Here is an 11,782-nt window from a genome sequence, read left to right on the forward strand (position 1 = left end):
CCAAAAATGAATAAAACAGAACAAATTAAAAAATACCTGTGTTAGGCATGCATCAGGTAAAAACCTATTTTTACAAAGAATGTCTCTGTAGACTTGTGCCTCATGGAACCTACCAGAAGCATGCACTTCAAGTGTTTCAATATTCAACAGTTATAAATGGTCAGTAGCTCTCCCCTCCCCCCCAACCCCGCCCCTCCTCCCCACTAGAGCTGAAAGCCACAGGGTGAGCTCACTTGGCTCAGTGTCTCTGCGTTTGGTTAAGTTTCCTCCACGACACATTCTCCATTCCGCGTGTTGATGGGTTTTTCATGCTTTTCGGAGAAGAGCGTTTGGGAAACACATCCAGAGTTTCCCTTCGGGGGCCTGGAGGCACAGAGAGGCTCCCTGCTTGGCTCCTAGCTGAGAGCTTGGAAGTTCTAAGCCGCTCAAGCACTCTGCCAGAGAAAGGCCTGGCCATTGGCTCTTGTAAAGACAGCAACAAAGCAAACCCCCAAACCTCCATCAGGCCCTTCTACTCTGTCACCTGGGACCCCGGGGAGTCAAAATCAGCTGGGTTGTACTCAACAATAGCCACACAGAAACGAATCCCCTGTCTTCCTGTAAGCTTTTCTCCCTTTATTTCTGACTAGGACCTGGTAACATTTAAACGTGTTAAATTGCGTGGCCTGCTTACTGTAGCCTGGCTTGGTGCAGGGCATCTGATACAGTGCTGTCTTATGGCAATATAACACGAACCACCTATGTAATTTTAGCTCTTCTGGTGGAAAGAAATGGGTGAACTTAATTTTAATAGCATGTTTCATTGACTACACCATGGCTCTCTTATGATCACGTCAACATGTGACCATATAAACATTAATAAGCTGTGGTTTTGTTGTTGTTGTGGGCTGTCTTTGAACTAGGATGGGTCTGTTATACTTGTAACCCATTTCAAGAGTTTAAAAGTCACCTGTAGCTAGTGGCTGCCTTGCTGGGCAGGACAGAACGTAGAGAAATGTCCAGGTTGCTGGAACTAACATGGAGATAATGGTGGCTCAGTGGTATTAGCAGCTCCCTATGGGAGTCCCGAGTTTAATTTCCAGCCGATGTCCTTTGTGGTAATTACAGAATTTCATGTCAACTTGATAAATATGTATAGGGGTGGAGTCTAGTCTGTCAATCAGGTCACTGCCTAATGATGCCTCCTTGTGGGCATGGCCTTCTCACGAGGATTCTGGGAACTTCCTCTCTTTCTCCCTGGAGGTGGGCCACGCTCTCTCTCTGCTTCCCTCTCCTGCTGTTGGGACACTCAGAGAGCTGGAAGAGCCCCATGGAGACCCACGCCAGTGCTGAGACGCTTTCATCACCGGTGGATTCACAGGATTTTTCACCCCCGGCCTGTGATCTTCCCATGTTTGACATCATTGAGCATGGCTATATGAGTCTGAAGAGGAATTTATGGACTAGTATCGGAATTATGGACTTGATCTGGACTGGGCTGGATGTTCTGTCAATATACAATTGCTCTTTGATATAATACTCTCTCTTACATGCATATGAGTGTGTATAAGAAAGAGGTTTATATACAAGAACATTTGAATATTGAGAAAAAATCCCAACCCAGTCCAGATCAAGGCCATAAGTCAGATAGTAGCCCATATGTCCTATACCAATCTATGAAGTCCTCTTCAGACTTATGAAACACATGCAATGATGTGGAATACAGGAAGATCACAGGCCAGTGGGTGGGAAATCTTGTGGAGCCAGTGGTGTTTGTAAGCACTTCAGCGTTGGCAGGGGTCTCCATGTGGCTTCTCCAGCTCAGGGCACTAGCATAGTTCCATGTGTCTTGTCAGTAGAGAGTCTCTCAGGGAGTGAGCAGAGAGAGAGAGAGAGAGAGAGAGAGAGAGAGTCTGCCTCAGAGGAGGAATTACAAGAGTTCCCCGAATCCTCAGGAGAAGGTTATACCGACAGAGGCCTCATTGACTATGACCCAATTGACAGACTAGACTCCACCCCATTCACTCTTAATCCTCTCAAGTCCCAAATTGACACCAGATGATGTTATTACCACAGAGTACCTCTGGATTTGTTTCTCTTGTCAACCCAGTCTAACACACCATTCATGTGGCACCATGCCGCCTCCCACCTGACGGTGGAGGCTGGCATATTGCTGTGAGGCTAAGCAGGTTTCAGCAAAGCCTCTAGACTAAAATGGACTAGGAACAAATGTCTGGCAACATTCTTCCACACATCAGTCAGTGAAGTCCTATAGATCACTGAAAGGAGATCAAATTGGCTATACTATGCAAACAATCCATGCAATGGCTCCGGACCAGACAGCGCTTTGTTCTGCTGTGCTTGGGGACAGCCTCATTGGAAGCTAACAACAACAAGCTTGGCATCAGCAAACCTTGGGGCTTGCCATTGCCTTCCACAACCGTGTAGAATGGTGTTATCTCAGGCACGTTGACTTTTCAATCTTTTAAAATGGAGCAGGTCCAGATGATCGGGCTGTTGTTGGGATTCTATGTGATTTGTAATGCTTCAAATTGGCCACACTATGTCAGTTACATGGTGGCTGCAACAATGGTTTCAGGCATGGGAATAAGTTTGAGGCTGGCTAAGGACCGTGTGGCATTTCTCCTTGTTGTGCCTAGGGTCGCTATGGGTCAGAACCAACTCCATGGTGCCTAAGAACACCCATGATGATGTCAGTCCAGTGGACATTTCACCCACGCTGCCTGTTTCTTTTGCTGTTTTTGTCCGGGTGTTTTTTGAGCCACTGGTCTAGCCGTGCCTCTATCCTTTTCTCGAAACTCCTGGCTCCAAGTGGACCATCTGTACCTGTCTCATCTGGTCTCCTGTGTCTTTGGTGCGGAGGATATGAGTAGCATTCTACCTAGCCCGCTATCATCAAATGCTGGGGGAACTGTAAAATGGGGCAATCATTGTGAAAAACAGTAGGAGAATTCCTTCACAAATTGTAATAGACATACCATATGATCTAACAATCCCTCTACTTGGTAAATATCCTAAAAAAATTAGCCATCACATGAATAGATACATTCACACTCCTGTCCATCCCAGCATGATTCCCAAAGCATAAAGTTTGAAACAACCCAAATGCCCCCAATGGAAAGAAGGAGAAACAGACATTGGCAGCATATTCGAGCTTACAGTCTGAGCCCTACCTAGGATTGCAGAAGGCTTCTGTTTAGGGGTCTTCCTGAATCCAGTCTGAGTCTCCATTGAATTCTTTCTGGATATTGACCAGCAATGTAAAAAGCTTTCCTTTCAATCAGCGTCTAGTTCAAAGTAGGGTGCTGTGATTCGCCAGGCTAAGCCCTCGGGGACTTGCTTGGACACACCTTTGATAAAATGTAGTGTTCTGGTTGCATGTCACATCTTCAAAGGGGTTCCTTTTGCCCTTACACTCTTCTCCTTACCCTTGTGATTCAACTTCCAGTCAACAATGATGTGTGGAGTTTCTTCGGGTAGACTAGAGATACGAGTGGCGAGACTGCCACTGACCTAATAGGGCTAAAAGACAATATAGAGACCCCAAGGCAAGACTGTGATGCTTACACAAGTTGTGCTCACATCTGTATCAATAGATAAGATCATGCTATATGAAGAAAATATTGTAGTTGTCCAGGATTTCATCTTGCTTGGATCCACAGTCATGCCCATGGAAGCAACCTCCAGGAAATCAAACCATGTATTACACTGGGCCAATCTGCTGCCAAATATCTTTTTCAAGTGTTAAGTAGCAAAGGTGCCCTTTGAGGGGTAAGGTGTTTCAGACACAACCCGGGGTATTTTCCATTGTTTATACACGTGTGAAAGCTGGACAATTGATTTTGAAAAGATAGAAAATTTGATGTGTTTGAATTATGGTGTTGGTGAAGACTATTGAATATACCGTGGATTACCGGAAGAATGAAGTAGTCAGAAAACTGCTGAGAAGCAAGGATGCTGGGGCTGCGTTTCCATCCTTCAGACACGTCCTCATGGGGGGATCAGTTCCTGGAGAAGGATGTGTTTGGTAGAGTGGAGGGTCAGCGAACAAGAGGAAGACCCTTGACGTGAAGGACTGACAGAGTGACTGCAACAATGGGCTTGATGGTAACCCTTATTGCGAGGATGGCCCAGGGCTGGGCGGTGTTCTGTTCTGTTGTATGTCTGGTCCTTCAGAGTCAGAACTGCCTGCTCAGCTCCTAACAGCACACAGCAATAACTGAGAATCCTGGCCCAGCGGAATGGACACAAACCCTCAAATATCACAGCAACCCTATGCGTTCCTGAGTAGCTTGTGCTCCCTTTAGTTTTCAATGCTGTGATCTTTGGAAGCAGATTTTCAGCCCTTGCTTATGCGGTACCGGTGAATGGGTTTCAACTACCAACCTTTCAGCTGATAGCTGATGTCTTCACTATTTTCATTACCAAGAAATGCCTTATCCCATGCCCCCCTTTTTAATGAGGAATGAAGACACTATTCTGGAGTAGAGCATCATCTCCTTTTGACCTTGAGACCAAGAAGTATGAAGCTTAAATGTAAAGACAAAAGGGGACCTGGGTCCAAATCCCTGGTTTTCTTTTTATATGGGAAAAAAAATCGACTTACATTTATTTCAGTTGGATTTTCAGTTACTCGTTGAAGATGTGTTTTCTAAGTATGAGTGAGCAGGATTCACTGAGAAATCCCGGAATAGAAGTAAGCGTAGAGTCACCAACTAGTTCCTGCTGTTGGGTGACTGAATCCTTGAAGAAAAAATAAATTACAAAAAGAAATAGTCTGAAATGTAGACAACTGTGTTGCTTTAGACAATCCATTTCTTTAGGTTTCTAATAACAGAAAAAATATATTTGGCACACTCATGTCTTCACACAATAAATTCCATCTTCTACACCCCTTTTACTTTTGAAGACCTATCAATTTAAGAGTAGAAACAAAAAAATATCCACTCCTAAGGCCAAGGTTTCATCTCTCGAGGTCCTATCTTTGACTAATGGACTCTTACAGATACATGGGCCAGAACATACACATTTTTACCCTAAGAATATGCATTAGAGTTTCAGAATACAACACAATCATACAGAACCACCTAAATGCTTCAAATTTGGAGGCTGACATTTGGATGCAGTGAAATACATGCAATGTGGCATGTAAAAAAGTGCCTTATGAGCCCCCTGCAGACGCTTCAAGAGGGCAGGAACCAGGTCAGTTGAGACTGTATTTGGTGAGAAAGCTTTTGTGATGCACTTGGAAAGAGAGAGCTAATTGATTGTTCAAACATGAAACATTTTTTTGTTTGTTTGTTAAAGAGTGATTAGAGCAAAGCCAAAGCATCCCTAGAGCAAGTCAGCGCGTTGCAGGCTCTGGGCTTGCAAGCTGCCTGCTGCATCCAAGACTGCTCCGTGGAACTGCTCCACAGTAGGCCACAGTGGGGATGCTAGCTCTTCAACCAGGGGTGACCCTGCTCCTCGGCGCATCCCTGGGGAAACCATAACATGAACGTTTCCTCATTACGATCATGGCATCCGTCTTAGACCGAAAACAACCACTTCAGACCATTTCCCATGACCTGTTTCCTGTTTTATTGTTGCTGTGTGCCTTCAAAACTTCTTATTGTGAATTGGGTAAAGGCTTATAGAGCAAATTAGCTTCCAGTTCAACAATGCACACGCATTTTGTCTCATGACATCCTTGATTGCAATCACCGCCGCGTAGTATCATGCCTCCCACTTCCTCCCTGTGTCTCCCATGTCCATTCTGCGTTCCTAATCCTACTGAAAGTCATCCTTGGGTATGTGCTTCCCTTTGGATCCCAAATGGTTTATTTTTCAAAGGGTGCATACCTCCTCTACTGTTTTCGCTCCCCTTACTGATCTGCTTATTGTTTGGCTGAAAGTTGAACTCTGTTGATAATTTTATCCCCAAACTCGAAGGGTGACTGAGGGTTATAATTTTGGTGGTTGTCCCAACCAGTTTTGGGGGTGGTCTCTATCCAAACAGTAAACCTGGTCTGTTTTGGGATTTTGAATATTGTTCAGTTTTTCTTCTCCCATAAGACTCAAGACCTCCCAATGTGAGCTCTTCATGAGCAGCTGGTAGTGGTCGCCAGGCACCATCCTGTTCTTCTTGTCTCGGGCTGATGAAGACTGATGTTCACATGGTCTGTTGATGAGTCCATTGCACTGCTTGTTTCTGTTTGTCTTTGATTTTCTTCATTCTTCTTTGCTCTGGATTCTGTGAAACCAATTAAAATTCCAAACTCACTGCCAAGGAGCCATCACTGACCGTGGTGACCCCTGCCGGTGTCTGAGACTGAAGCTGTTTATAGAAATAGAAAGCCTGATCTTCTTTCCCAAGGACCTACTGGTGGTTCAAATTTCTGACCACTTGGATCATCGCCCAACACATAACCACTACCCCAGACAATAGCTACACCTTATGTGACGAGTCAGGGGTCATTAGAACTCTTTGCCTTATCTAATTGAGATACAGTGTTCTATTTCATGAATGCATTTCAAAAAATAACTTCTTTGTTTTAGGCTAGTGGGTTTTTAAGGTTCTATTATGTTTGCTTTCATTGCAGGTTTAGAGTCAGTTATCAAATCCTGAATTATAAGAAAGACCAAGTAAACTTTATTTTTTTAAAAACACATAATGTAAAGGTTTCCTTTCAGAATTCATAAACAATTCAGAGCATTACATTAAGGATTACATAAGACAGTACAAAATTTAATGAAACCCTTTAAATATAAACGCCATGATATTATCACAGAAGTAAAGCTTACATAGAACAAAAATACAAATTTATCATACAGAAACTAATTTTATAATATTGAATTAGACTTCTCTAGAAACTAGTAGGGGTTATCATGACTTCATTTCATGAAAATACTAAACATCACTAAGTTCCTTTTGAACTCCTTTAGTGATCATGTGGTGGGGTTATACATTGGGCGTCTGAACCGCAAAGTCAGTAGTTTGAATCCATCAGCTGCGATGAGGAGGGAAAAGCAGACCTTTGGGTCCTGTAGAGATTTCTATCGCCTTGGAAGGCCACCGGGGCAATTCTGCTCTGTCCTGTGGTGTGGTGATGAGTTCGAATCAACCCGATGGCAATGAGTTTGGCTTGAGTGTTGCTGAAAGAAGTTTTGGTGGCTCAATAGCTCAGTGCTTAGGTTTTAAGAAACAGTTGGAGGTCCGAACACATTAGCTGTTCCACAGCAGAAAGGGGGAACAAACAAACAAACAAACAAACAAGCAAACAAACCACCTAGCAATCTGTTCTGGGAAAGGCCACAGCAGAGGAAACCCTATGGGGGCGCTTCTACTCTTTTCTCAAGGACCACGATGAGTCGGAATCCATTTCATGACCTGACACATGACAACAACCCCAGTAGTGTTGTTCAGAGGAGTCTCCGGGTGGAGTAAATAGTTTGCACTTAGCCACTTGAACTGAAGATTGGCAGTTCGAAACCAACCAGCAGTGCCACAGAAAAAGGGCCTAGTGATCTGCTTCCGTCAAAATTACAACCCAGAAGAGTCTACGCCGCTGGTTCTACTTTATCACACAGGTGTGCTTATGAGTCGGGATCAACTTGATGGCAATGGTCTTTGTTGTGATTGACAATGTTGTTGAGTCATTCTATCCTGAAGCCCCCTCAAGGAACTGTCTCTTTGTCCACTATGGCCTATGTCCCTTCAACATTCCCACAATTCTAATCTCCTTCTGGGTCCTTTCCCCCTCATTGCAAGTTACCAGCCAATTCCCTGGCAGCTGCTGTGCTTGGCTCGTACGCAGACTCAGCAAAGACAGGGGGAAAGATAGGCTGAAGAGAACACCAAGCATTACCTGCCTGCTGCTTTGAAAGATGTGCTTTAGCTTATTTGCAAGGAGTATTGAACAAATACTCCATCAAGTGTGTCTTTTAGCAGTGCTTTCAGAAAGTCTCATTTCCCTTCCATCAATTATTAAACAAAGGGGACTCCAGTGGAAATGATGCCGATTCTCACTAGCTATCCTTTAAAGTCCCCAATGGTTCCACTGACCCACATGACCTTGGATGAGGCAAAAATCCTCTCTGAGCATCAGTTATAGTTTTCCAAGAAATCTGTACTGAAGCTCAGAGCACAGATGTTGAGTGATGCTTATAGGAGGTCATAGAGAAGACACACATTGGGTGTGGTGAAACCAAGGGTGAGGTAATAGGATCATGTCACTCTCCTGTTCAAAACCCTCCAATATCTTCCCAGTGCTTTCAGAATCAAATCCAACTCTTCATTGAACCTTGTCAACATCCCTGAACTCACCTTGAACCTCTCTAGCCTGTTCTAACTTCAACCCAAACACACTCATCTTCTTTTGAACCCACCAACATTCTTCTTCTCTTGGTGCCCTTCTGTCTAGAACAGGGGGTATTGATGTCAGGAGTCATGTTGATTCCAATTCATAGCAATTCTATGTACAACAAGAAAAAGCAACAACACTGCCCAGTTGTGTGCCATCCTCACACTTGGTCCTATGTGTAAGCCCATTGCTGCAGGCACTGTGGCAATCTATCTCATCAAGGGTCTTCCTCTTCTTCCCTTCCCTTCTGCCAGCAGAAGCCAGCCCCTAACACATCATCACAGGTCCAATAGGTGCAATTGTACAGCGATAATAAGTAAAGATTAGAGTCAAGTCATAGAGAGCACGAGAGGTAGAGGAGAGATTGGAATAATGGAGTCAGACATAATTCATGGTAGCATGCTCACCTCAGCCCTGCTTGGTGGTCCTTGAGGGGGGAGAGGGAAGGGAAGGAGGACAAGGGAACAAGAGAGGGGGCGAGGAGGAAGGTGAAACTCTCTCTTGCTAACCCAGGCCTATATACCCTTGCAGGCATGCAAAACCACCAACTACTGTTAAAGACATGTGTCACAGGAAGGGGTTGCACTATAGGTTATACAGCAGTGAGAGGGCATGGTCTAGGGACATACATGCAATAGGAAGAGGAGGGATTAGGGGTATGCATGTGATAAGATGGGCGGATCCTAGATTCAGGATGGCAGCTTAACTTTGACCTGTTCTCTGGATCTCCATAGGAACCATTATCAGTAGGGTGTAAATCCCACCTACAGGAACCAATTATATGACTACAGGCCTGTCCATTGCCCTTAACAGCAGGGAGCAGGGCCCACTGCAGTCTGGCAACTGGTCGCCCTCAGGGAAGATGCCTGTAAGTGTCTGATCTCCCCCCACACTCTTCTACTTTATTGGGCAAGTATTCTATTCTAGGGATTATCACAGGGGTGGAGCACTCAATCAACCAGGGGGGCATGGGCTTATTTGTGGTTACTTACTAATCTGTAGTGAAGTGTTTTGTGTGAATGGAAAGTAAGCATAAGAAACCTTATGCTAACCTTGGTGGAATGGCACTCCCAACCCTTCCCACCCCAAACCCCATCAGGGATTGTAAATTCCTAATGGGATGCTTTTGATCTAGTTTATACATTGCCCTTGGTGACCCAGTCCATATGCCATGGACTACTGGAAATTTAGACTCTGTTATTTCCAGGCGCACAATCTTCTTCATAGGCAACGCCAGAAGGGCCCAATGTGGAAGCCCCATTAAGTGAACTGGGCTTTACCTTAAACCCATGTGTCCTCAATGGACTGAAGACTGAAACTCCCTAGTGTGAGAAGAAGCAGATGACTACTAACCCAAGAGCACAGAACTGGCTGACGTTGGACTTGGGTTCTAAACTCTTGCCTGAGGGTGCCCAATGAAGGGTGGCCCAAACTACCCTATACTTACTACTTTAATGTGCTCCTTCATTCTGACATGTATTAACCTGGTAGGCGTGGCCCTGCTGCTGTGAATGAATATTATTAGAAGATGTGCCCTCTCAGGATCCCCTGTTGTTTGTGTACATGGTGTCCATTCACTTAAGAGTTTGCTCTGTACAAGTCAATTCATGCATGGTGGCTCACAGCTGGCCTGTGTTTGTATAATTTCCTTTTCTCAACAGACTTTTGAGTTCCATGCAATGGCTAACCTAATGACATAATCAATGGGTAGGTGGTTAGACATTGGACTGCTGACTGCAAGGTCAGACTTTAGAAACCACCAGGCAGCTCCACAGGAGAAGAATAAGTCTTCCTACTTCTGTGAAGAGTGTCAAGCTCTGAGTCTCACAGGGGCAGTTATGCTCTATCCTACAGGGTCACTCTAAGTCAGTATTGATTCGATGGCATTGGCAATGATGCCCCAGGGGGATGATTGATAATCTACTCTAACATAAAATGACAATGATATCTCTAAGGTGAACCAGAGACATACATAAACCATAGATGCATGAATAGATTTGGAGCCAGCACTTAATTCTAGCTACAATCTAAGAACAATTAGTTCTTTATGATATGGTGTTGCTTGATGCTAAAGTTCATGAAGAGATCACTGAAGAGATGAGTGCTTTATTGAAGTGTAGTGAAGAAATTAGATGGTGCCTGGCTATGAGAAATAATTATATCTGAGGTCTTAAAAGCTTGTTTTCAAACAAGCAGCCATCAAGTGAGGCATCAACTAAGTCCACATGGAAGAAGCATACCAGCCTGTGGGATCCAAGTACTGTGAATAATAGAATCAAAATCTAAAGGAAGGAATGGCATCAGAGATTAAAATGTGAAGGTTATGAATGGCAGAGGAATAAAAAAATCCATTCCCGGGGTCTCGACATGGAGTTAGCTTTAGTGAATCCCCTCTGATCATGGTTGAGAGAAGTGAACAATCCTGTCTTCAGACAGAGAGCATTGTAAAGTTGATCATGGCAGACATAGTCAGTATGTAGTTAGTATTCCTGCCCTACAAGGTAATATTTCATTATTTGATCTCCATTTGGATCAATTTTAAAGCTATTTCAGTTATATAAATAAAGTCATGATGGGGAAATACACATGATGAAGCCTTGGGGAATCCCTTCTCACCATGGACCAGGCATATGAATAGCCACGCTGACATTCAGAAGACATTGCAAAGTGGATTGTTGCAGATGCAGTTAGGTTAAAATTTAGTACCCTTTCGTTTGATCTCCCTTATGACCCATTTAAATTTGTCCTGATTTTTAGTATTTTCTGCTGTGGTTCAGATTGAGATTTTTATCTGTTTTACTTTGCTATTCTTGTTAGCTGTTTTTATTGTTTGTTAGCTTTTTAATGTTTTTCTGTATGTGAAATCCAGGAGAGGTAAATCTTTAGAGACAATGATTGGATTAATATTTCCTTGGGGGTATGGCACGGGAGGTTGGGGGAAAATGGAGTCAAGACCGGTAATAGCAATCAGTACAAGATTGAGGAAACTGTTCTGAAACTGTTGGTGGTGATGATTGTACAATGCTTCCTGATGTGATTGAAGTATTGATTGTATGATATGTGCATTATATGCCCAAAAAAACTGTCGTGGGGAAAAAAGAGCCTTCATTCAATAGGAAGTTTCTGTAGGATTGGGAGAGAGACAAACAGAAGGCAGCCATTTCCAGAAACAAAATATTTGATGTGATTAAAAAAAAAGTGAATTCGTTCATTAAATTTTTGTATTAGTACAAATAAGTCTATACTTTTATAGCTTATTGGGTAGCTGATACCGATCTTGACGATTCTTACCCACAAACTACCAAATTACTAATTATCATTATTCCTACTCTAGTCATAAAATTTTATCAGAGAAGATCTCTGGGCGGAAATTCACTAAGTAGCTTTATTACTTAACTCCCTGTTTAATGCTACAGTTAGTTGATGATGATTAGATAGAT

The sequence above is a fragment of the Echinops telfairi genome, unplaced genomic scaffold (assembly GCF_000313985.2).
Source record: "Echinops telfairi isolate 266 unplaced genomic scaffold, ASM31398v2 ScPeMD7_5592;HRSCAF=6446, whole genome shotgun sequence".
In the NCBI taxonomy this organism is placed as follows: Eukaryota; Metazoa; Chordata; class Mammalia; order Afrosoricida; family Tenrecidae; genus Echinops; species Echinops telfairi.